The sequence below is a fragment of the Dipodomys merriami genome, unplaced genomic scaffold (assembly GCF_024711535.1).
Source record: "Dipodomys merriami isolate MVZ:Mamm:240054 unplaced genomic scaffold, mDipMer1.0.p SCAF_113, whole genome shotgun sequence".
Lineage (NCBI taxonomy): Eukaryota > Metazoa > Chordata > Mammalia > Rodentia > Heteromyidae > Dipodomys > Dipodomys merriami.
Window position 1 is genome coordinate 2,458,846 of NW_027202416.1, and position 27,881 is coordinate 2,486,726.

Sequence of the window (27,881 nt, forward strand, 5' to 3'; positions counted from 1 at the left end):
TTGCCCGACAACTTCACTTGCATCAGACTGGTATGCTAACATTGACCCATTCATGAAGTGGGCCTTCTAGGCCCTGAGTTCAAATCACAGAAATGCCAAAAACTTAATCCTGGTGAAAGAAGCCAATTGTCCCACATGTTTTCCTTACTGGTCAAAGTCCTGAGTCTCAAGTATGATGTACAATATATATGCAAATCTATGTCCTATGTGATAGGATGTAAAAAATGTTATACATGTAATCATACTCACTAAAATACATAACAAATAATTAAAAACAAAATAAAACAATTAATACACTAACTGTAATATGCAGTAAACATTTGTTTTTGGGTCTGGTTGTGGAGCTTGAACTCTGGGCCTGGGTGCTGTCTCTCAGCTCTTCAGCTCAAGGCTAGCACTCTACCACTTGAGCCACAGTGCCACTTCTGGCTTTTTTCTTTTTGCTTATGTGGTGCTGAGGAATCGAACCCAGGGCTTCAGGCATTCAAGGAAAGCATTCTACCACTGAGCCACCTTCCCAGCCCCTGCAGTAAACAATTGAGAGTAAATGGAAGTCATGTATTTAAAATGTATATGAATATTTTTTTTTAATGCTAGGGTTGAATTCAGGCCCTGGGAACAGGCCTGACTTTCTTGTCTTCCAACACAGTGAGCTTGCCCTTCCCCCATAGTGCTGTAGATTTACCCAGATCCTGAGTTCAAATCCCAGGCCTGCCAGATAAAAATGGCATAAATTCCAAGCCAAGGAGCCTCATAATTTTTAAAATATTTATAGTGTACATATGTATGTGTGTATGTGTGTATGTATGTATGTATTTTTATTTTGCCACAGGGCTTGAACCCATGTCGTGGCAACTCTGCCTCAGCTTTGATCACTCTAGCCTGGGGTGCAGCCACTGGATCCACAGCCAATGCTGGGTTCCTAGGCCCCAAAGGCTGACAGGAAAAAAGTAAATGAATCAACACAGAATAAAACCATTCAACTTGCAGATGGCTGACAGTTTTACATTTGTTTTCTTTGCAAGGTGACCGTCCTGGACCTGAATGACACAGCTGAAAAATGCTCTTAACGTGGCTTACTGAAAGCTGGTTGGCTACCAGGGAAGCCATAGGCTAACATGGCAACATAGGGCCTGAGTTCGAAGCCCAGTTCTGACCCCTACCAATGGCAGGACATTCTAAGAGTCTCGTTCATATTCATAGGAATTCCAATGGAAGGTTTTGAATGTCCAGGTTGAATTAGTTCTTCCTGAATGATACTACTATAAAATTAGAGTGATTTTAGGAGGCCGATGGATTTTAATTAATATTTTTGACACCTTAAAAGAATACAATTAATTACATGGACACAATAATTTCAGGACAGTGGTTGACTTAATTAATAATTCATTAAGGATGAAAACAATAATATTAATTACATGGAGTCATAATGAATATCCACAAATTGGTAGGAATGTAGCATATATAACTGAATCATGTATAAACATCTCTGGCATTATAAAGATCTATATTTATTTGTGTACTACCATCTGCATGTCAATCTGTTCTTATTTTGTCAACACCGGGGGCTCGATCTCAGATGCTGGGATCTGCTTGTCAGCTCCATATGCCCCAGGCTGCCATGCTGACACTCACCCACTTATGCGTTGGACCTTTTAGGCTGTAAGTTCAGATGCCAGCACTCACAAAAATTGAATTGCGGATTAAGAAGCCCAAAGTGACACATGTTTCCTTTTCTGTGAAAGGTCTGGGTGTCAGGTGTGAAGTTTCATACACAGGCAAATCTATGCCCTATGTAATAAATATTCCATGTGTATTAACAGTCAATAAAATAAATGGTAGATAAATGAATAATACAAAAAATAAAATGAATACACTAAACGCAATATGGAGTCAACATATGGGGCTTGATCTCAGGGCCTGGGAACTGCCTGGCAGATGAATTGGCTAGCGGCTGCTGTGCTGACAGACACCCATTCATGAATTAAACCTTGTAGGCCCTGAATTTAGATCCCAGCACTGCCAAAAATGTAATCGTGGAGTGAGAAGCTGAGCATGACACATGTTTTCTTTTTCTTTGAAAGTGCTCGGTGTCAGGTAGGATGTATAATTCGTATGCAAATCTATATGCTATGTAAGAGGATGTCATAAAGGTAATAAATGTCATAGGTGGAAAAATTATCACTACAGTAAATGATAAACAAATTGAATTAGTAGTGAATCATTGTAGGATAAAATTAGATATAAGAACTATAGGACTGCATTAAGATGAATATTTTATTAAGCACTAACAGAATAAAAATTGCATGGAGACATAATTAAATACATAATAGTTGGTAGTAACACATGATGCATACATAATTTAATTATATGTAGACATCTGTCTTGTTCTATAAAATATGTAATTATATGTATGGATGTATATACATATGTGATAAATAATAACAGGATATTGAGTAATTATTAATTAATGCTTTATTAATGGTTCAACTGGGACACATCATTAAACAGAGACATAATTTAATACCTAATAATTGGTAGTAATCTTATCTATAATTTAATAATATACAGGCATCTCTCTTTTTGTGTATATAATATTTATATACAGCAATCTCTATCTATTTATATCTTGTTCACTCCTGGGTCTCAGTGGTTGAGTTCTCACGAATCTCTGGTTTTGATTCCTTAGTGCCACATAAACAGAAAACCTGGAAGTTCTGCTGCCTTTCCTCAATTGAGTGCCAGCCTTGAGCACAAATGCTTAGGGACACTATCGAAGCCCTTACTCAAGCCCCAGGACTGCTGCCAAAAAGGCAGAATGTTCTAACTGCAACTGTAGAAGGACAGGACTTCAAATACCTATTCACAAAGCAAGCTAGGAGTCTGGTGCTGAGAGCTTCCACCTAACCTGTCTTAGCCAGATGTAAACCCCTGCAACCCAGCTGCAAGGAACCAGACGCTGCTGGCTTACCCCTATCATCCTGGCTGCTTGGGGGCTTTAAAACCCAGTCCTAGCAGGGAGTCTGTGGGACACTTTAAAATGTGGCTTGAAGTGGTACAATTTTAGCCTTGAGCAAATGTTATTAGAACAGTATCCCCATGCTTTGAGTTCCAGCACCCTGGCTAACTCCCCCCCCCCAAAAAAATCCCATTAAACCATTAGATGTGAACGTGTTTGGTTTGGGAAATATTCCTCAAAGAATGGTGATACTGATGAAAGCACCCCAATCCTAATGACAGCTTATCGAATAGAGCTATGTGCTGAGTCCTTCATAGGGTGCTCTCAGCTGAGTCCTGCAGAGAGTAACATGTGCTGTGTCCTTCATTGGATGCACTCTTTCACCTGGTACTCAAAGACCTCCACAACTCAGATGATTATGCAGACAAGAATATTGAGGCTCAGATATGTCCCCATGGCAGAGACAAAATTATGTATTACTGAAGACTAGTGAGTTGTCTCCTGTGGACAATTGTTTTGTTTTGATTTTTCTCAGTCATGAACCTTGAACTCGGGGCCTAGGTGCTGACCCTTATCTCTTGGGCTCATGGCTAACACTCCACCATGTGGAGCCACTAACCACCTTGCAGCAGAATGCCACGGCCTAGGAGTTGATAGCTGAAGTCTGTTGCCTTGCCTTATAAGAAATTGAGATCCGTGGATATGGGTTCCCAACTTTCCCAGACACAAAAGGTCCCATGAGACTATTATCTTCAATTCACCACTAAGACAACTGAAGTGGAAGCTGGGTGCTTGTGACTCATGTCTGTTATCCTAGCTACTCGGGAGGATGAGATCTGAGGATCATGGTTCAAAACTAACCTGGGCAGGAAAGTCCTTGAGACATATAGCTCCAATTAACCACCAGAAAACCTGAAGTAGCTCTGTGGCTCAAATGGTAAAGCACAAACTTGAGCTGAAGAGCTCAGGGACAGCACCAGACCCAGACTTTAACTCCTACAACCTACAACAACAACAATAAAAAAAAAACAGAAACAAACAAACAAACCTGACTTAGTGGTCTGGGAATGTGCCTTAGAGGTAGAATACTTGGCATATATGAAACCCTGGGCTTGATTTCTCAGGACCACATCACTAGAAAAAAGCCTGAAGTGGCTCAGTGGCTCAAGTGGGAGAGGGCTATCCTTGTATAAGAGAAACTAGGTACAGTGCTCAGGTCCTGAGTTCAAGCTCCAGGACTGGTGTATGCACACATGTGCACGTGTGTGCATGAGCGTGCACGCGCACACACACACACACACACACACACATACATACACACACACAGACCAGAAGTGAAGCTGTACGTGCATGTGTGTATGCTAGAGAAAAACAGAAACATGAATATGCTTCTATTGTGTTCTAGATACTTAAGGGTGTAGACAAAAAAAATCATTCATAATTATTAGGTCATTTTATAGGGAAAAGAAGCAATGCAGAGAGTATGAGGATTGCTCCAGCTTTCGGTTCTCTCATCCTGAAACAGTAAATTCACTGCAGCTCAATGCTAAGTGACAAAGCTGGCATGTCCTGTGGACATTTGCTCCCAAATCCTGGGACACCCATTTCTCACTTTTGGCTTCAAACCTGTGACCAGAGGAGAAGATGAGGAGAGAAAATCCTTCTCAGAGAAAGCAGCTGTAAGAACAATGGGGTAGTTTACTTATAAATTCAAACCATTGGAATGACCCTGTTAAGAAGTCAGATTGTCCAGATTAAAAAATGAAGAAAAGAAAGGCAGGTGCCAAGGGCTGCTGACTGTAATCCTAGCTCCTGAGGAGGCTGAGATGTAGAGAACCTTAGTTTGAATCCAGCCAGCATAGGAAAGTCCCTGACATTGTTATTTCTGAGAGATCACAGAAAAACCCAGAAGTAAGGCATGGATTCAAGGTTAATGCAATACCCTTGAGTAAAAGGAGCTCAGAGAGTATGCCTAGGCTCACAGTTCACCCCCAGGACCTGCAGCAATGATGGACCTATGATGCCTCTCCCAGGATTCTGGAAGCTTGGGAAATCCAAGCACATGTCTGGTATCACAATGCTTCCTGACATATGAATCTGGTGAAGCTCATCAGGTTTTGAAATGTTTCACTTCTCTTAGTTGGGCCCTGGTGGCTAGGTTTTGGGGTTGAACACAGGGACTAGGTGCTGACCATGGGCTCACAGCAGAAGCATGTGTGTGTGCGTGCGCACACACACACACACAGACTAGAAGTGAAGCTGTGGCACAAAATGGTAAAGCTCTGGGCTTCTGCTCTGAGCTCATGGTCTCAAGATTTAGACTAAGGATTTCTGTGGAGCACCTCTTTGGCGAATCCTTGAGGAAAGCCGCTTGAAGCCTCCTCAGGAGATTGCCGTTCAAAGCCAGCCAAGCAGGAATGTCTTTGAGACTCTTATCTCCAAAAACCAACAGAAAACCAAAAGTGAAACAGTGGCCCAGAGGGTAGAGCTCCAGCTTTGAGACAGAAAGCCGAGCAGGAAAAACAGGCCAGACCAGGCAAGAAAATTTGGAAGGTGCTTATGTCCAATTAATGACCAGATGGCTTGAAGTGGAGCTGTGAGGGTGGTAGAGCCTCACCCTTGAGCAAAACAGCTGAGGAATGCATCGGGCTTTGAGAATAAGCCCTGGGATGGCCACAAAATAAATTAAAGAAGAGAATACCAAGTTATGTATCAGTGCCCTACCTACTTATGTGTGTATATTACCACCCTGAGTGCAAACAGACCATATTCAATGCTTCTGCTTTATTTACTGATTTATTTTTCAGATATACTCGTTGCACATACTGCATCATTCTTTTCATTTCAAGCCCATGGCTTTTCTCTTCCAGGGTAGCAGGTCTGTGTCTTTATATGATGCACACTCAAGCTATCAACAGCCTTTATTTACATTTTATTATGAGGCCAAAGCAGGGACAGTGACAAATCAGGCAGGGGAAGAAAAGTGTTCATAGAAATAACCAGTATTCAGAATTAAACTTGGGGACATAAAATGGTAGCATACTTATGTAAAAACTACAATGAAGAAAAAGATGAGGGGGCTGGGTATTTGGATTAGTGAGAGAGTGCTTGCCTAGCATCCAAGAGCCCTGGGTTCGATTCCTCAGTAGCACACAGAAAAAAGCCAGAATTGGTGCTGTGGCTCAAGTAGCAGAGAGCTAGAAACAGTACCCAGGCCTTGAGTTCATCCCAAGAACTGGTAAGAGATCACTAGCTACATAGGTAAGTAGGAAGGAAGGTAGGTAGATAGGTGGATAGATAGATCTTGGACGTCAGGAGGAAAGAAGGGAATACTTCCCAGTGTGAGGCCTTCTGCAGGGAGCCAGGCCACCACATTGCCTTCACACAACCACAGAGCAGGAAGACTGTCTCTGTCCCACTTCTCAGGCAGTGGAAGGCCCAAGAGCCAAGAGGGCAGAGCCAGGTTTTAACTCAGGTGCTTAGAGACAGAAGAGAAAGGGCCCTGCCTCTCCTTGGACTGGGAATTTGCATTAATGATGTGCAGAATGAAGGAAGGAGAATGGACTGGCAGAGGTAGAAGAATGGTCTTTAAATCTGACAGATGGAGAGTAAAAATCCCACTCCTTAAGGCAGAGAGCAGGGTTTTTCTTCTCTGTTCCTCCCCTCTCCCCCTCTAAACTGGCTCTATTGTTAACCTAAAGATAGCCTGAGGCTCCCTTCACCTGAGAGAGGAAGGTTAATTAGTCATTGAGGCTGAGAAAGGCCTGACCCTGGTGTAACTCTAACAAATGTTTCAGGGTTCCCCCCTTTGCTGGCTGTGCCTGGAATGCATGAAGTGCTTTTGCAGCTGACTTCCCTGTTGATTATGTACATTCTGCCTCCTAATCCTGCAAGCCTAGGTCTCTTCACCTAGCATGTCTTTTGAAACTGTTTTTGGTCCTTCAAATACAATGTTACACAGGAGTTCTTCCTGCTAACAGGGCTAGGGCTTGGATCCTGAAAACTTCATTTGAACCCAGGATGGGTCAAAAATGTTTCTTTTCTGCTTCTATAGCTCAAGAATTCTAAGAACATTTAGAGTGCAAGTAACTTCTCATCACCAAGAGAAACACAGGAAGCTCTTGAACATCTGACCTTTTGTAATGCCCAGAGACTTGAAGCACCTAAAAAGACCACCAGAGACCAAAGATCAATGCAAGCGGCAATGAGTCGTTTATTGACGAGCTCGAGCATGGACCCCTCTGTGCACTGATGTCCGAGTGCAGAGAGCGGCCCCCAGCACAGGGTTACAGCGTCTTTTATATGTTCTTTGGTAGGGGTAAGGCCTCAGTATGTATTGGCAACGAATCAATACACCATGCGGGAAATTTAAATCATAATTCTAGCGGATGATTGGCACAGGACAAAGCGGGAAAAGGGCTGGGGCTAATAATTGATCAGCCTTAGTGAGCTATTGTGCTCTAAACTAATTAGACAGTACTTTTAGGGTAATTTAGGAGAAGTAGTTGCCAGATGGCCACTATCTTTGACACTGACCCAGGGGAAGTGGTTGCCGGGCAGCAACTATCTCTGATCCTAGGCCCAGAGAAAGTGGTCTCGAATGTATCAGGTACTTTGGCGGTACTCCCTGCCAGAGGGTCGTTAATTTCAGCTCCAGATCCAGGAGTGTCAGGGGCTCAAGGGCGGTTAGAATAGCAGCTGCACTCTTCAAGATTTAGCAAGCATGTGTACAGAAGCAGAAAGGCAAGTTAAAGAAAGTACAAAATGGTAAATACTGGTCTAATACAAAATGGCAAATACAGGTCTATCTGGTTATATATATCTCACGCTTCTCACTTTCCAAAGTGGAAGTTAGATTGTCCTAGACTTTTCTGCCCTAGCTGGCTTCACCCTGTGATCCTCAGATCTCAGCCTCCTGAGCTAGGTGATGGGTGTGAGCCACTGCTGTTCTGCTGGGTTCAGAAGTGTAATGACATCGACAATACAAGTCAACTGCTCATCACAAAGGGCTTGGGGAGCATATTATGTCTTTGACCTTTCATTTGACCTTTCAGAACCCTGTAGGACACAAGGTTATAATGCTAGAGTCTGAGAGGCTGGGTTTATGGATCTGCTACACTTGAACCTTGAGCTCTGATTTCAATTCTGCTATATATCAGCGTTCATTTTCCAGAGAATGTTCTCCTAATTAGCAAATAGAAAAAGTACTTTGATTAACCCTTACTTTTTTCTAGTTGTGTGAATTGAATCAAGTCTAGGGACTTTTCCTGAGCAAGGCGAACACTGTACCACTTGATCCACAGTGCCACGTGGGTTTTTTGGTGGTTCATTGGAGATAACAGTCTAACAGGCTTTCCTTGTCTAGGCTGACTTTGAACGGTGGTCTTCAGATCTCAGCCTCCAGAGAAGCTAGAGTTCCAAGTGTGAGCCACTGGCATCTGGCCTATTGTTTTTGACAGTCTTGGGGCTTCTTTTCCTCAAGGCTAGTGCTCTACCACTTGAGCCCCTCCACAGCTTCTGGCTTTTTCTGAGTATGTGGCACTGAGGATTAAAACCCTGGCATTCATGCAAGCTGAGTGAGCTCTTTAACACTAAGCCACATTTCTTGCCCCACCCTTACAATTTTATCCCTCAACTTGCCTATCCTCAAGAAAAGGCTTCTGACTATAAATCATCTAAAGAGATCACTATAGTAAGGTGTGCAAAGGTAAAACACAGCTCATACTTGAGTGAGACTCTAAACATGTGAAGACTGTGACAAATGCCTCCATTTAATTATGTATCATGTTTCAACACTTAATAAAATATTAATGAAAAATGAGTTAATGTCCTAAATTATTGTGTATAATTTTATAATCTATGTTCAAAATGTAATAAATATTATGTGTATAATAATAAAACAATAAATTAATGAATCAAATAAAAATAAAATACAAAATCAATAGTATCATAATATGTAATAAACATACATATGCAAGTATATATCATATATTACACATGTATAGAAATAGTGTTTCCATTGCAGGGCCTTCATTCAGGCCCTGGGAACTCTAGCCTGAATTTCTTTTCCTCAAGGACAGTGAGATTTGCCTTCACCTATGGTGCAAAAGAGTTACCTGGACAGTGAGATCAAATCCCAGCAATAGCAGAAATACTGGCACCAGTTCCAAGACTGAGACTTAATTTTTTTTAATGGAAGCAGTTATGTTTATTCAGTTTCATACTGAGCATTAAACAAAAATGCAGTGGCGAATTTTGTACAGTTATTCAGACATCCTTCCTTTACCCCTAAAGTGCTTCTCTGAGAAATATATTGTTTCATTTTTTGTACATTTTTATTGTATAAATGTTGGACAGAGGGGTTACAGTTACATGAGCAAGGTAATGAGTACATTTCCTATTGAGCATTGTTGCTTCTTCCTTTGTTTTCCCCCTACCATACCTTATCTACCATCTCCACAACTACTCTCACTGCCCCGGTCAGTGGCTTATATTTTTTTATTTTTGGCTTGGCACAGGGTTTGAATTCAAGTAGTGACAACACTGCACCTTCCCACACATTGCTACAGATTTACCAAGACCCTGAGTTCAAATCCCAGGCTAGGAAATAAAACTGGCAGAAATTCCAAACAAGTGAGCTTTATTTTTTTATTTAATTAATTAATTAATTAATTTTTATTTGTTTTTTTTTTTTTTGACCAACAATGGGGCTTGAACTCATATCGTGGAAGTCTGCCTTAGCTTCGATCACCCTAGGCTGGGGTGCAGCATCTGGATCCATATTCGATTGGGGGATCCAAGGCCCAGAGGGATTCCAGGAAGAAAAAAAAAAGCTGGAAAGCACAAAAAGTGGTGAGCTGCAGAGAGCTGGAGGGTTTTAGGATTTTTTTCTTTGCAAGGTGACTATCCTGGGTCTTAATTACCTGGTTGCAAAGTGGAGCTGACCTGCCATTGCTGAAAGCTGGCGGGCTATCAGGGAAACCATAGGCCAACCTGTCAACATAGGCTCTTGGTTCAAACCCAGTCCTGACACCTAATAATGGTAGAAGAATGCAAGGGACTTGTTCCTTTGCATATGAATGCCAATTGAAAGAGTAGTTCATGCACAAATTGAGTCTAAAATTGGATGCAATAATCCTAGGTTGCTGATTGATCCTAATAGTTTATTAAGCATGAAAAGAATAATATTCCTTTAATCGTGGAAAAATAAATACCTAAGAGTTGGTAGGAAAGTAGTAGGTGTCATTCAGTCATAGAAGGCTCTGGCACTGTTTACCAATGTTTATTTATTTGTATACCACCATCTGCCTATCGATTTATCGCTGTTTTGGCCAAACCTGGGGCACAAACTAGCGCCTAGTAACCACCTGACAGCTTCATTGGCTAGAGGATGCCATGCTCACACTCACCCATTCATGAATTCGGCCTGCTAGGTCCTGCGTTCAGATCCTAGCAATACCATGCATGATGGAGAACACATCTACAAATCTAGATGCTATGTGATAGGATGTAAACAATATAATAAATGTTATAGGTGTCATCAGAGTCAATAAAACAAATGGTAAATAAATGAATAAAACAAGAAATAAAATAAATAACTACACCATACATGATATGGACTGAACATCTGTATGGAAGTAGAAATCCTTTCTTTAAAAGGTATATAAGGAGTATGTTTTCCAGGACTGAGGCTTGAATTCAGCCCCCCTAGGAGGAGGGAATGGCAGGATATCCTGGGATTCTCGTTTCTGGACCTAGAAAGAGCCATGGGATGCAACTGTTATCATCCTTGAATGAGTAGTTTGTGCATGATGGGAGTAGAAAATGATAGGCAAGACTCATGAGATATCAATTATTTGTAATGAAGAGTTGATGAAGCATGACAATAATCATCACAGTCATGAAATGAAGGCATCAGGAAAGATCCAAAAATCGGAAGTCACACGGTAGATTGGATTCCATCACAGGTCGCCTTCTCTCCTACTCTATACAAATATGTACTTATTTGCATACTAAATTCAGCTTATGAATGGATGACTATTGTGCTCTCCTTCTCCCTCCCCAGTGACTCAAACTCAGGTCCTGGGAATGGCCTAGCTCCTTGGTGGTTCACAGGCTGCTGTGCTCATATGGACCCATTTGCCAATTGGGCTTGCTAGGCCCCGAGTTCAGATCCCAGCCTGCCAAAATATTCATACTGATGTCAGAAGCCAATCGTTGCACCTGTTTTCCTTTCCTGTTTAAGTCCTGGGTCTCAGCTAGGATGGAGAGTGCATGGGCCACCCTGTGGCCATGGGAATAGGGTGTCATCCACGTCAGCCGAGTTATACCTGTCACCATATACTCAAGAAAATACACAATATATCCATGAATAGCATACAAAATAGAGAATAACTACACTAAAGGCACGATGCAGTCCAAACACAGATGTGAATATACATCCCATGTTTCAATGATGAATTGAGGACTCTTGTGGCCTCCCTAGGGCTCGATCTCAGCTCCTGGGAACAGACCAGCGCCTTAGTGGTTCACAGGCTGGTGTGCTCACGTAGACTCATTGGGCAGTTGGGTCTCCTAGGCCCCGAGTGTGAATCCCAGCACTGCCAAAAATTCACCCTGATGTGAGAAGCCAGTCATTGCACCTGTTTACAGGAAAACAGGTGCAAGTTCTGGGTCTCAAGTAGAATGGAGAATGTATAAGCAACTCTATACTCATGGGACTAGGTTGTCATCCAGGTCACCACAGTTATATCTGTCATCTTATACTCAAAAAAATGCACAATATATCAATGAATAAGAGACAAAATAAAGAGAATGACTACACCAAATGCAAGATGCTGCCCACCCATGTATGGAAATATAGATCCTTGGTTTAATTATGAATTTATGACTATATTGTCCCCCACCAGGGCTCGATCTCAGGTCTAGGGAATGACCTAGCGCCTTAGTGGCTCACAGGCTGGTGTGCTCACGATGACCCTTTCACCAATTGGGTCTGCTAGGCCTTGACTTCAAATCTTAGCACAGCCAAAAGTTTCATCCTGATGTGAGAATCCAATCGATCTACCTGTTTTCCTTTCCTGTGAAAGTCCTGGGTCTCAGAGAGGATGGAGAATGCTATATAGGCAACTCTATAGCCATAGAAATAGGTTGTCCAGGTCAGCACAGTTATATCTGTCACCATACTCAATAATATACACAATATATCCATGAATAAATAAAAAATAAAAAAATCTACACTGAATGCAAGATGCATACGACACCTGTAGGTAAAGAGAGATCCTATGTTTAAAAAAGATTGGTTTATTATTTTGTCCTGTGCTGGGGCTTCAAATTAGGCTCTGGACTGGGACTGACATTCTAGTCTTTAAGGATGGTGAGCTTCCCCTTTCCCCACTGTGCCACAGAGCTACCCAGACTTGTGTTAAAATCCCAGCACTGACAAAAATTCATCCTTATGTCAGAAAGCAATCGTTGCACATGTTTTCCTCTCCTGTGAAATGCGGGGTCTAAACAAGGATGGAGAATGCATAGGCAACCCTATAACCATAGGAACAGGTTGTTATCCATGTCAGCACAGTTATACCTGTCACCAAACTCAATAAAATACACAATACCTCCATGAATTAGTCACAAAATAAGAAGTACACTGAATGCAAAATGCTGTCCACACATGTATGTAAATATAGATCCTATGTTTAAATAATGAATTTATGACTATAGTGGGGCACCCTGAGGATCAATGTCAGATCCTGGGAATGGCCAAGCTCCTTAGTTACTCACAGGCTGGTTTGTTCACCTTGACCTATTCACCAATTGGTCCTGCTAGGCCCTGAGACAGATCCCAGCATTACCAAGTGGATCATGAAGTAAGAAACTGAGTGTGAAAATTATTTTTCTTTTCTCTGAGAGTCCTGGGTGTTAAGCATGATGGAGAACATGTCTACAAATCTAGATGCTATGTGATAGTATATCATCAATGTAATAAATGGAGTGGGTGTCATCGTAGTAAATAAAATCAATGGTAAATAGATGAATAAAAAAATACAAGGAACAACCACACCAAACATGTATGGACTGAACATCTATAGGTAAGTATAAATCCTATCTTTACAATGTATATAAATAGTATGTTTTCCAGGGCTGGGGCTTGAATTCATGCCTAATGAATAGGCCTGACTTTCTTATCTTCAAGTATGGTAAGATTCCGCTTCATCCACAGTGCTGCAGGTGTACCCAGACCCTGAGTTCAAATCGAAAACTGTGCAGAATAAACAGTGCAAATTGCAAGCCAGAGAGCTAATTTATTTTTTATTTTATTTTATTTTATGCTCAGCACGGCACTTGAACTCAGGTCGTGGCAACTCTGCCTCATCTTTGATCACTCAAGGCTGGGATGGAGCCACTGGACCCATAGCTGCTCCTGGGATCCTAAACCCCCAGGCCTTGCAGGGAAAAAATGCACAGAAAAATGCTGTGAGACAGCTTTTTATGTTTTCTTCCTTTGCACGGTGACCTCCTGGGTCTAAATGACACTGTTGCAAAGGGTACTTCACCTTGCATTGCTGAAGACTGGCAGAATACCGGGAAAACCATAGGCCCACGTGGCAATGTAGGCCCTGATTTCGAATCCCTGTCCTGACACAACCAATGGCAGGAGATACTAAGAGACTTATTCTCATCAATAGGAATAACAATGGAATGTTATCAATGTCACGGTTGAATGAGTTGATTGTGAATGATGCTTCTATAAAATTAGACAGCATAATTTCAGGAGGCTGATTGATTTTATTTAATATTATGAAGCATTAAAAGAAAACTATTACAGGAACACAATAATTTCAAGACACAGAGTTCATTAATAGTTTAAAGATGAAAGCAATAACAATAATTACATGGAGGTATAATAAATATCCAAGAATTGGTACAAATGTAGTCTATATAAGTGAATAATGGACAGACATCTCTGGAATGGTATAAAGATATATATTTATTAGTATACTGCCACCTGCATGTCAATCTGTTCTTATTTTGTCAATCCCTGGGGCTCAATCTTAGGTCGTAGGAACTGCTCAATTTGCCCCAGGATGGCATGTGGACACTCAACCATTCATGAATTTGGCCTTGTAGGCCATGAGTTCAGATGCCAGCACTCCCAAACAATGAATCATGGAGTAAGAATCTGATGGTGACATGTTTTCCTTTACTGTGAATCTTCTGGGTGTCAGGTATGAAGTGGAATACATATGCAGACCTATGTCCTATGTAATCAATGTAATCAATGTTCTATGTGTCATAATAGTCAATAAAATAAACGGTCAATACATGATTAAAACAAAAAATAAAATGAATAACTCCACTGAATGCAATATGGAGTCAACATATGTATATAAATATAAATCATATATGTAAATTGTACATGAGTAGGATATTTTCTAGTGGTGGGGATCAATTTCAGGCTTAAGGAACAGACTTGATTTTCTTGACTTCAAGGAGGAAATCTTCCCCTTCCCACACAGTGCAAGAGAGTTACCCAGACCATGAGTTCCAATCCCAGTCTTGGCAGAAAAAATGGCACCTTTATAGTATATAAGGTCCATTTCTTAGGTATTTCATTATGCCTCCATTTTATGAATGTGATCGTTTAAATGCTTAATAAAGTTTTAATTAAAATCAATCAGTGTCTTATAATATAATTGTGTATCATTTTATCCTAGAATTATTCAAGAACTGTTCAATCATGACTTACATCACATTACATTGGTAATCATATGGATAGGAACAAGTTTCTTAGGATCTCCTACCATTTAGAGGTGGCAGGACCTGGATTCGAATAGTGGGCTCCAGCTCCCACCACTTCAACCTGAGGATAGGGAACTCATCAGTCTGTCCAAGAACATAAACAAGACCAGTGATTAGGCAGGCCCAGTGGCTCTCAGCAATCCTCCTTGTTACTTACAAGGCTGTGATGGGAGGATCAAAGTTATCCTAAGTAGGAAAGTCCTTGAGACCCCTGTCCAACTTCAGTGCCAACAAAGCCAGAAGAAGAGCCGTGTAGCTCTTGTGGTAGAGGGCTAGCCTTGAGCAAAAGCAGCTCATGGACTGTGCTCAGATCCTGATTTCAAGGTTTGGGACTGGCAACAAATAGGCACACACAAGAATCTGTGCAGCCATCTGGTTAAAGCAGGTTACCCTCTTGTCCCCAACTGAATTGGACATAGTTCCCTGGGAAAGTGGCTGGGGGAGTTGCTGTCATCTTGACTCTGCCCATGCTGCCTGCATCACATGATTCTGGCCACACCACCATTCTTTCATGTTTCTTTCTGACCAATGGAATACAAGAATGGTGGCCACGCCCACATTCCATGCTGCCTCGTACCCCCTGGGATTCCCTAGGTTGGTTGTCACCACTACCAGCAGTTGAAGAAGGTAGAGATGGCTGAGTAGTGAACAAGAGTCTTGAAGCTACTTTGGAGTAGGAAATTGATGTGCCCTCCTGCTTCCCAGCCCCCTCCCCTGCTTCCTCCAAGGCACTGTATTTCAAACCTCGGTTGGTGGCAAGCTGCTGGCAGGCTTGCAGCCCTGACCTGGTCCCGGCCCCTAGTCCTCTGCTCTGGACCTGAGTGTCTGCAATGCCCCCTCCATTGCTGCTCACCCCACCAGGAGCATCCACCAACAACTTCTCCCAGCAGCACAGGTGAGTGGTCGCCCAGTGAGCCTGCACCCTGCAACACCGGTACCTGGTGACACCCCCATAGGTCACGGACTTGCACCTCCCTCACACCCCACAGTCCAGCCAGGGTTCTGCCACTAATGCGCCCCAAGGGTAGGGGGTGGGTGTTAACCCGGGGATCCCACTCCCATCCCTAGTGACCAATGTCCCAGGAAAAGGGCAGATGCAGTGATGGGTGAAAAGGGAGCACCACATCGTCCCTGGCCTGGAGCAGTGGGAGCTACAGAGCCATGCATCTGCACCCTTTCTCTCCCTAGTGGGAACTTGGTGGCTTTAGTCAAAGGTGGGGAACAGCACCTCCACACCTGCCTTCTCAGGTCTTTTCCTTTTTTCTGGGCATGGGGGTTGTTCGATACAGAAGATAGACCCCCCCCCTTGCTGTGTGAGCTCTTGTCTTCTGTGCTTGGTCATCCTTTCACCTGAAGAGGGTCCCAGAAAAGCCCAGAAGGGAGGTGAAGGGCGCTGGCGGTCAAAGCAGAAGGTGAATATCTGGGAGGAATAACCCCAACCCCACACACATACATACACCTGGCCTGTTCCCCTACCCCTCAGCTGTCAACAGTTCTCACAGGGTCATCACCTTTCCCAGCTCTGCCAGCATGTTCTGATGCTTGGTCCATTTGGTCTCCTCGTCCTCCCCAAGAATCCACCAATTAGCCCAGAAGCATGTAGGCCAGAAGGAAGGAGTATATCGATGTATGTAGCCTCAGGACTCCATCCATTTCACCAACAATGCCCCACCCCTGGTCAGACACCCTTCTGAGGTCAACATGACCCTCTGCTAGTTTTCTTCCCCAGGCTCTGAGGAGACACCTGTCTCAGGACTCCTTCACCCAGCATCCTGGCCTAGGGTTTTGGTGAATGTAGAGTCAAGGCTGGTTGTTCCCAAGGGGAAGGATCTGACCCTGGAGAAACGGAGAGGCGGGGTGGTGTTGCATCATTTGAGTGGTGCTCCCCTTGGGTGGGAGCCCCTGGTTGTCTCAAGGGAACCTCCATGCTCCAGCTTGTACATTGTCCCAGATGAGGAATGAACAGAGGCACTGCTCTGAGTCGTGTGTGTGTGTGTGTGTGTGTGTGTGTGTGTGTGTGTGTGTGCATTAGAGAAACAGAGACAGAGAAAGAGGGAGAGAGAGAGAGAGAGAGAGAGAGAGAGAGAGAGAGAGAGAGAGAGAGAGAGAGAGAGAGAGAGAGAGAGAGGGGAGAGAGAGAGAGAGAGAGAATGAGAGAGAGATCATCTTTCTGTCCCGACCCACAGGACTTCAACCAGGGCAATGAACCTAAGCGAGAAGGAATGAAGGGACAAGAGACACGAAGAAGGACAGCAAGACAAGGATTCTGATCAAGCTGCCAAATTTTATTTTTCACACAGGGGTATTTATATGCTTAGAATAAGGAAGCTTTTTCATTGGCCGTAGCAGCTGCAAGATGTTTGCTTAGGGCAATGTGAAAAGGTGGTCCATAGCAGCTACCTGGTCTTTGTTTGGGGCAGGATGAAAAGACCAGATTCTGTAAATAACCTTGAGAGATGTTCCAGCGAGATAGTCAAGCTTATCATGCAGAGAGACTCCCTGCAGGGCTCCCGACATCTCCCCCTTTGTTATTTAGAAAATTGACCATCAATTGTTGGCTGCTCTTTTTGAGGGGGTGACAGAGGCTCTGTTCCTCTAAGGGCCCAGGGTTTTTCTCTGCTCCGAGCAAGCATCCTCACTCTGGGTGGGGAGTTTTACAGGCCTTGGCATGTTTTTTGAGGAGATGGCTTGTGGATATGCATGCCAACCTTCATGCACCAGAGCTTGCCACTCAGCGGTCTTGGGTTTTGGGATCTCGTGGATCGATCCCCCTGCAGTCTTAACTGCACCCTTGATTTGAGCATTTTTTTCTTCCTCCCATAGGTGCATCCTCCCCCAAGCGCAGGGGCCTATAGGAGGAGGGGCGAACCTATCCCTTATGGCAATAGGTCTTGCCCGTTGAATGGTCAGGAGTTATGAATAAGGAGAAGGATTTTCTAAATAAGAAAAGAAAGGGGGGCTGTTTCCCACTGGAACGAGCTCATGGCAAAACACTAATTAAAAGCCTGGGGTAAATCCTAGATCTCAATGCCGCAGTCTGCCATATCAAGGCGATGGTGATGAACCTGTATGGGCTTAGAAGCCAAGATATTAATCTGTTATTTAATAAATTCAAACAGGATGGTCCATGTCTGGAGTTCTAGCTGCATCTGCAAGAGAAAAGGCATCATCCTCGGGGGAAGGTTTCCCCTGGGTTGTGGTAAGCCATTAACCTGTTTTATCAAGCATTCTGGCAGCCACCTTGGGGCCACTTGTTCTTGATCTACAAGACAAAGAGTGGTAGGGAGTGGTCTACCTGTAGCTTGGGAGGACATTTCCCCTTGGCTTTGTTTGCTGAAGGGACATTCACGCGCAAAGTGACCAGGTTGTTTACAATTAAAGCAAGTATGTGAGCTGGGGACTGAACCTTGAAAGGGCTTGGTAAAGGCAGCACCCATGGCGAGTCCCATGGGGTGGGCAGTTCCTACTCCAGCACAAAGCCTGAAGAACTCAGAGAGGTCACCCTTGTTTTTATGTGGTCGGAGGACATCTTGACATGCCGGATTAGCATTTTCAAAGGCAAGATGTTTAACAAAGGCACTTTCACTTTCACTAGGCCCAAGAAGCCTTTCTGCAGCCAAGTTAAGCCGCGAGACAAAGTCACTGTAGGGTTCATCTGGCCCGTGTCTAACTTTTGCCAGGGAAGTAGTAGCCGATCCCTTTTGAGGGAGACGCTTCCAAGCATAAAGGCCAGCATTTTGAATTTGTGCCAAAAGTCCGGCAGGAAAGCGCGCCTGTTTAACATTGGTATCAAAGGGCACATTACCCAAAAGTTTAGTATAGGTCCAGGTTTTTGAAGATGTTTTTGCCAAATTTTTTTGCGCGGTCTCTCTACATTGTTCCTTAAAGTCCACATTCCATAAAACAAAATCACCCCCACTAAGGGTGGCGCGGGCCAGAAACTTCCAATCATTGGGGGTGAACCAGCACGCACTTTGGTTTTCTAACAAGGCTAACATATATGGGGCAGTCAGGCCATATTGGGCACATGCATTTTTAAGCTTTTCAACAAACCGAAGCCTAAGCCTCTTATACTCTTGTTGGCCTTTTCCCTGGGTGGGTTGTTCCTCTTCATCCCCAGTATCCTGTTCCTCATCCTCCTTTTCCTCTTCTTCTGATTCATCCTCCCCACCCTCTGAGGTCTTATCTGTCTGGCTCCAAGTTACTGGAAAGGCGAGAACTGATTGATGGCCTGATCTAACCTTAATTTTATCAGGCGTTTTTGGCGTATCGGCCAAGGCCAGTATGCGGAGTTCATAATCAAGGGACCACAGTTCTTTTAAAAGTTGAAGGTGTTCTCGCTTATGTTGAAGAGTCTCGGATAAAGGTGCCAGGTTAGGTAAAGGGCGGGAAGAAAAAAATCTGGATCTGGAGGGGCAGTGGGCCCTTGAAAGGCCAGGTCACAAAAGGGAGGGATTTTCAATAAATTGACCAGCAGTCATATCTAATACAACTGATGGGCAAGCCGTGGGGGGCCGAGAGGCATTTTGGAGAACCTCTTCTCCTGCTTTTACAAGTTTTAAAATTCCACTATCAAATAGAGAACATTTCAAAACTTCATTAATCAAATTCCAATAGGAAAAGGCGGTAGCAGGAACCTTTTCCGGACCAAAGGTTTCATAATAATCTTTTAAACAATCTCCTACTCTTCACCATCTTTTTGCATCTATGATTCCTACAAGTCCTCTATGAATGAGAAAAATAATTCTAAATCCTTTTTCTTAACCCACGTTCCCCATGTCTTGAGGGCCTCCTTGAGGTCTGACAGAAATAGATCATGTGACGATGTTGCTTGTCCCATAGTGGGTCACTCACCATGTGCCGTCCCCACTCTCCTCCTGGATCTGTCTCTCGGCGGGGTCTGTCGAGGCGATCTCATGATCTCAGACTGTACTTAGCCAAGTTTTCCCAGAGGATGGCGTTCCTTCCTTAGTCAGAGGCTCGTGCCCCACGTTGGGCGCCAGTTGTCCCGACCCGCAGGACTTCAACCAGGGCAATGAACCTAAGCGAGAAGGAATGAAGGGACAAGAGACACGAAGAAGGACAGCAAGACAAGGATTCTGATCAAGCTGCCAAATTTTATTTTTCACACAGGGGTATTTATATGCTTAGAATAAGGAAGCTTTTTCATTGGCCGTAGCAGCTGCAAGATGTTTGCTTAGGGCAATGTGAAAAGGTGGTCCATAGCAGCTACCTGGTCTTTGTTTGGGGCAGGATGAAAAGACCAGATTCTATAAATAACCTCGAGAGATGTTCCAGCGAGATAGTCAAGCTTATCATGCAGAGAGACTCCCTGCAGGGCTCTGGACATCTTTCTACTTGTACATCCTGACAGTGCTCAGGTGAGTGATCAATTGGCAAATTTCAGGTGCTGCATGGATAAGTCTTCTGTCACCAGTCTGGATTTGTGTGTGTGTAGAAGTGGGTTACAACAAAGATGGTCGAACCTTTTGGTAACTTTTCCTGCTATCTTCGCGAGGGGAGGGGGGGGTGCATGGGCTTCATGGCTGAGGTCCAGGGGCCTGGAAGGGTAAGGTGCTTGAAGGAGACTGATCACCTTTAAATTACAAGACCAAGGGATTTGTGTGCCCTGGAGCTCTCTACTCCCTTGGGCCTGGTTGGTGGCAGTGGCAGCTTGGTAGGACCTGGGGGTGCGTCTCACAGGGGGTGGTTTCCCAGGGGGACAGAGTGTGTGGCCAGCAATTAGTAAGGATATGCACCCTGCGAGTATGGAGTGCACCAGCATAAGTCAGACTCCGGGTCTTCTCATCATGATGTCTGATGGTTGAGGCCAACCCTCTTTTAAATCTTGACCTATGATCTTCAGATCTCAGACTCCTGAGTAGCTGGGATTACAGGCATGATCCTCTGGCACTGGGCCTCTGATTCTTTTTGGTATATTAGGGTTTGAACTCAAGGCCTTAGGCTTGCCAGTCAGGTATTCCACCATGTGAGCCAAACCTTTCTGTCTTGGGCATTTCCAAAATAGAGACTAAATATATGGTCAGACTGGGCTGGATCATGGTACTCCTATCTGTGACAGGCATGCTCCACCAGGCCTGGTCCTCTGTAGTTGGGATAGTAGACATGTAGCACCATGTTCAGTCATCGGTTTAGATGGATTATCTCAAACTCTTAGTGCACAGCAGTCAATTCTTGACCACAGGGTAAGCCCTGGGTTAGGCTTCAACTCTTGGACCTCAGTCTCCTCTTGGAACAGTTGTGAGGAAACAAGGGATTTATACAGAGGGATCTCTGGCACAGGGCACAGAGGGAGCGGCCATTAGATAAGGTTCCTGGCAATTCTATGAAAATGAAAGGAAGATAGCTGGAAAAGGCTCACATGGGGCTTGTTATTAATCGTGGAATAGGTGAGGGATTATGAAACAAAACATGTCTCTCTTTTATCCTTACCTTGTCCCCATGAGGAAGAGGATCCTTCACTGTGTTCAGTTTTGCAGCTAGGGATACTGAGGCAAGGAGAAGCCAGGTGACATACTCATGACCTCCAGTTCACAGGAAGCTCTGCCTGACTTCTCTGCCATACTCCCTAGGACAATGGGTGCTATTCAGTCCACTTCTTGTGGTGAGAAGTCCAATTCTTGTCAGTCGTGGGGCTTGAACTCTGGTCCTGGGCACTGTCCCCGAGCTCCTCAGATCAACGCTAGCACTCTACTACTTAAGCCACAGAGCTGCTTACAGTTTTTTGGTGCTTCTTTGGAGATAAGAGTCTCACAGACGTTCCTGCCCGGGCTGGCTGTGAACCATGATCCTCATATCTCAGCCCCCTGTGTAGTTAGGATTAGAGGTCTGAGCCATGGGCACCCGGCTTAAGTTTAATTCTGACTTTTTTTCTCTCTCTCACAGGAACTGGTTGAATGTGTGCTGGAGGAGGTGGCCCAGCGTCCCCATGTGGTTGGAACCCAAGGTGGCCCTCTCATTCTGGAGGTAGACTGTGGGTTAGGAGCTGTCTTGCTCAGCCTGTTGAACCAGCTCCATGAGGTAAGCCCCTCTGTGTCCTGGCTAAACTATAACGGTTATTCATTGTCCATCCAGCCTTACTGGACTTAGTATTTTTTGTATGTTATTTTCTAGCACCTGGCCAAAATTATGATACATAGTTATGGAATGAAAATATAATGCCATCATAAGAAAGTCATTTAGGTCTCTGGAAATGTGACTTCATGGTGTGGTGATTGCCTAGCCTGCTTGAATGTCTGGGTTCAATTCCTCACAGAAAAACACTGAAAGAGGTGCTGTGCCCCAAGTGATAGAGTGGTAGCCTTGAGGGAAAAAAAAGCAAGCTCAGGAATAATTCCCTAGTCCTGAGTTTAAGCCCCCTGGACTGTCAAAAACAAAAGAAAACAGTTAGTAAATGCAAAATAAAGAACACATACTTGGAATATATAATTGCTCCTTCCATACTGATACCTGACAATAGTCCCTAATTCATGCATTTTGCCTATATTAGGATACTGTGTTGAAAAAAAATGTTTTGTTCATTAGATCACTGCAGTTAATGCCAGGAATGTACTTAGATGTCAAGGGAAGATGAATTCTGGAAATTAAAAGATTCCAGGCTTTTGAGTGGTCACTGGTAATCACAGAGAAGGCTAGTCTAAGTGAGATTTGGAAATCTTTCTGGTCAGTCATGGCACTAAAAAGGCAGAGACTAATTAACAGTTGTGATAGAAGAGAAGGAATAACTCCAGATGGAAGGAATAAATGATAGTAACTAACATATACCAGAAACTGTTCTAGAGAAATATTTTTGGTTATTGAAGAACTAGTTATCAACTAGGTTTATACCTCATTGCCTTTAACATTGTAAATCTCTTAGGCTAGTTTTTGATCTCTGTGTGATAAATGTATCTCCTTCTATGCTGTTCTTTCATACCTGATCTCCTTTGCTTTCTAAAAACCTGTCTTTCTATATTACTCTATGAATATTGCCTAGTCCTAAATAACACCTACACAGATGGCAGAGGATGCTAATGTAAGAGTCCCATAGCTCATGAGTCATTAATATAACAACATGGAAAAATGAGGACATATTTATTCCTACCCCAATTTTTCTGAAAAGCTGCAATGTCATCATTTGGTTCAAATTTCCATTCTTTGTCTACATAGTGTCATTAAGTACACATAAATGCAAATATGAGCCAGGTGCTGGTAGCTCAAGCCTGTAATCCTACCTACTCAGAAGGATGAGACCAGAGGATTGTGGTTCAAAGCAAGCCTTGTCAGGAAAGTCCATGAGACACTTATCTTCAATTAATCACAGGAAACCTGGAATTGGTGCTGTAGCTAAAGTGGTAGAGTGCTCAACTTGAGATGAAGAGGTGAGGGACAGCGCCCACAAAAAAGTGCAAATATGACTTTCAGTTTCCCCAAAAGGAATGACAAGGTCAATAGTAATCTTTCCAAGCATAAAAAATAATTACAAAATGATTCAGTGCACCTACTTTCACTGAGTTATTTAAGTTATGGCTTCTTTGCTGGGCATATTCTCTTCTTTTAAAAATTGTCAAATATTAGCTTTATAATAAACTTCATCTAATATTTTTTTTTCAAAAGAGAAGTCCATACTGTCGATATCACTTGGCTTTCTTACTATCCTATTTCAAAGCTAATCCAGGCAGGAAAGTCTGTCAAACTATTATCTCTAAATAAACACTAAAAAAAGCCGGAAGTGGAGTTTTGGCTCAAGCAGTAGAGTACTAGCTTTGAGGATAGGTGGGCAAGAAAGACAACTGTTCAGGGACAGGGTCCAGCCCCTGGGTTCATGTCCCAGAACCAGGACAAACTAAACAAACAAGCAAACAAAAACAACCCCCAGATATTTCTTTGGGACTGTCCTTAAAGGAGTACTGCTCTGAGAAGAGGCTGCTTGTGCTGAACATATTCACAAGATCCTGCTTTTTTGGAATCCTTATTGCTATGGAGAACTCAGGACCAGACTAAAGGAATTGATAACTGACTCCTGCCAAAAGAGAATCTTCTCAGGGATGAAATATCCATACATAAGACACTTTTAAACCTCCATGTCTTTGTTTCTTTGCAGTAGAACAACTTTAAAACAATGTTATTAGGGGCTGGGAATGTGGTTCAGTGGTACAGTGCTTGCCTTGTATGCATGAGGCCCTGATTTCTCAGTACCACATAAACAGAAAAAGTCAGAAATGGTGCTGTGGTTCAAGTGGTAGAGCACTATCCTTGAGATGAAGATCTGAGGGAGAGCGCCCAGGCCCAGACTTTAGGCCCCACAATTGGCAAAAACAAATACAAACTAACTAAAAAAACAACAACGTTAATTCCTTTTATTCTATGCTGGCCTTCACATGGCACATTATTATCTCTTGTAATACTCTCAACTAGAAGTTTACAGACAAGTTTATATGAATAAAAAACACACTGGAAAAAGTAAGGGACAGAGTTTCCTTCAATCCTTGGGATTCTTTTCTTGTACAGTAAAAAGGAAAGCACAAGTTAATTTGAACTTTATCATTTCTCTGTGTTCAATTCCTCTCCTGGGATCAGTTTCCACAAAGTCCAGTAACAATCATTGGTGCTTCTTGAGGTCTAATGAATGTTTTCTGTCTTCATTGAAATAACACAAGGACACTTTTGGACATGAGGTAATAGGTGTTTCAGAGAAAACTTAGTAAAAGAGAAAATATAAAATTTATATTGCTTATAAATATGTTATCCATGAGTACATTTAGTTCAAACTTCATAATTGCTCTGCAAATTAAGCCAAATTTTAAATGGGAAGAAGGTCCTCAGATCATTCTTTTTGTGAGTGTATTTGCTGTGTGTTATTTCCCTAGTGCACATGAATTAACAGTAAGAGAAACATTTGCAACAATAGGAGAAAGAGAAGTTCTGTGTTTAAGTATAAGGGTTCAATACAATATAGAAGACTACAAATAAGACAACATCGAAACAATAAAGCCAAGTCCAATATGTAGATTTATGGGAGTGTTCCTAAGTGGAATATGAAGTATGAGGCCTTTCCCTTTCTCAATCACGTTTGCTAATCGCACAAATTTTTAAAAATAGAATGGAAGAATAATTCTCGTTCCAATGAAAGTCAGATATAAGGGCATGGACTTAACTGGAAAAACAAGTCCATCTCGGGAGAGCAGGGATTATACTGGCAATGAACTAGTGGCTAAGATCACATTTCTTTTTCTTTCCTTTACTTGCATTTTGTTGTTGTTGTTGGTCTTGGCACTTGATCTTTGGGCCTGGGCACTGTCCCTCTGCTATTCAGCTCAAGGCTACTGCTCTACCACTTGAGCCACAGTGCCACTTCCAGTTTTCTTGTAGTTAATTGGAGAAAAAAGTCTCTGGGACTTTCCTAGCTGGGCTGGCTTTGAACCCCAATCCCCAGATCTCTCCACCACGCAGCTTAAGATCACATTTCTAACAGTGTACACTCAGCATATGCAATGTGTATGTTCATCTATCTTTATATGAATTTTTGAGTTAAAAATGTGGGCTACAGCTTAGACTTTTCACTCACAAAAATGTTCGTAGTTTAAAAGTTGATACTTCTGGAGATATAAAACCTAAGAATGTAAAGCAGTCTGGGAATTTCAGTTTGCATGCAGCCTGGGCAGAACAGTCTTTGCCACACTACCAGCCAAAACCTGAATCGGAAGAATGTCTCAGGTGATGGAATACCAGGCATGAGCAAGATTGATGAATAAGAGCTTGAGGCTTTTGCATACATACATACAAACATACACATACACACAGAGGCACTTATATGTGTACACACAAATACACAAATGAAACAACTCTTAGAATATGTAGAAAAGTTTAAAAATAGCAATAGAAAATATGTCCTGAGTAAGAATTAAGAGATGAATTTTAATATTAGAAAGTCCTCATGAACTTTCTTCAAAAAAGTTTGAGACTATTACATAGGTAGGGACGAGAGATAGTAAGAGAGTCAAGTAATTACTATTAAAGGGATCGAATGAATCAGAGATCCCAGCAGGTGCATCTGAAAATGATCATATCCTGTGTCAAATGTTAGAAGATCTTCTAAAATAGTACATAAACACTCTGAGCAGTCTGTCTAGTGGATAATATCATTGGAGAAGTTCAGAATTGCTAGTCTATGTCTAGATTAAATAAACCAACAAACATGGCAGGGCAATGTGATACAAACCTGGAATTCTAGCACTCAGACTAAGGCAGGAGATTAGAGAGTGGAATTAAATAGTGATACATTTCCTGGACCAGGTAGTATAATTTTGTCTAATAAAACAAACCAAACAACAAGAAAGGAATACACAGTTGGAAGTTTGGGCTAATTTTGTTATTATATTTTGAGAAGTCAAGTTTCCTATTGAAATGCAACTCGTATATAATCTTCAGTTTTGTTTTAAATGCTCTCTTCATTCCAGAACATTCCTAGATTCAAAATGGCTCATGATTCCCACCCAAAATTTGAAAAAGTAAGTAAGCATCATTCTGTTGGATTCCAAAGAAATGAGGAAGGATTACAAAATCTTAAGCCTAGAGAAATTTCAAAGTTCATCTAAAGCAGGACTTTGTAGATCATGCTAAATTAGAATTTAGAGTTAACATAAATATTTTAGTTTTGCTTCTAATTTCATATTTTATAGGATACTACAAAATTCTTTTTGAGTAGAGGGTTTAATTAACAAATTCACAAATGATTCTGGCATTCTATTTGCCTAGAATATGCTTTCAAGAGAGTTATAATTAGATCTTAGTTAATAGAAAATTCCAACAATTCATGTATAAAATGATAATGTAAATAATCTAGACAGAGTTGCCAACAAATTGATATTAATTTATAAATATAGAAAAATTGCAATTTTTGAGGGTTTTGTATAACATTGTATGAAGAGAATAATTGTGTGACATCTTCTTTCTTCTACCTATATGTAACACAGGAAACAATTTCCTTAATTACGTGCCTCTGTATACAATGAGAAAAATGCTACATTTGGGGTTTGTTTTTGTTTTATTGGTTTGTCCTAGGGCTTGAAATCTGGGCCTGGGAACTGTCTCTGAGCCTGTTTATGCTCAAGGCTCGTGTGCTACCACTTCAATCTCAGTGCCACTTGTGTCTGAATTTTTCTGAGTTTATTGGATATTTGAACCATAATCTTCTGACCTTAGCATCCTAAATATCTGTGATAGTTTAAAAAAGTATAAATATAAATAACATTTGCAAGTGTTCTGATCTCAAGAATCTTACTGGGGGAAAAGTGATGCAACCCAGTTAATTGTAGTATTCTTTCCAGAAGAAGGAGAGAATCACATTATCAGAGGTGTAGTATTTTTTTCACAATAGAGATAAGCTATTCATGATGTGAATTAAGGGAATATTAAGGTGCACTTTACAAGTTGGAAATTATTGGACTAGGATGACTTTATGGCATAAATCTTTGGATTGATGGTTCATAGAAATTATAGCTTTCTCTGATAAAATTTGCTTACTCTTGAAGAATTAATTACAGATGCTTCATAATTTTTTCCTCTACCAGAATGTGGCTATTTTTCTGTTGACTTCTCAATCTGTAACACTCCATTGGAAACTGCATCTATTGCAAAATTACATAACATGCAAACAGGTACTGTTTTGAATCGCTTAGGTATGGAATGTTCAGAATTTGAAAATGAGTAGTTATTAGTCATAGGTATTTTGAGGAACACATATATTCTGTCATCTTAACAACTCATTTACTTTTAAAAGTTATGGGTTTCCATAGAATTAAACAACATTCAGTTTTAGTATGAGAAAGTACTAAATTTTCCCTTTTTTCAAAATATTGTCAAGTTTATTGTGAAAATATTGTCTAGTTGTATAACATTCAAGTTGATGACTCTCTGATAAAAAAAGGAGTAATCAATTCAAATTAGATGCCAAATAATATTGATTTTTAAAAAGTTACTACATAAAATAATATTTACTATAACAATACAGTGAAATTATTTTTTATGTAGCTTATTTTTTAATTTAATTTTATTGTCAAATTGGTGAACAATGGGTTACAGTAATTGTAAGGTAGTGAAAACATAACTTTTCAAACTT

At 42.0% G+C, this 27,881-nt stretch overlaps 1 pseudogene; it reads left to right on the plus strand.

Annotated features, from left to right (window-relative positions):
• The first annotated feature begins 15,591 nt into the window (after positions 1-15,591).
• LOC138822613 (tubulin beta-2 chain-like) overlaps positions 15,592-27,881 on the plus strand; it is a 138,463-nt pseudogene continuing 126,173 nt past the window's right edge.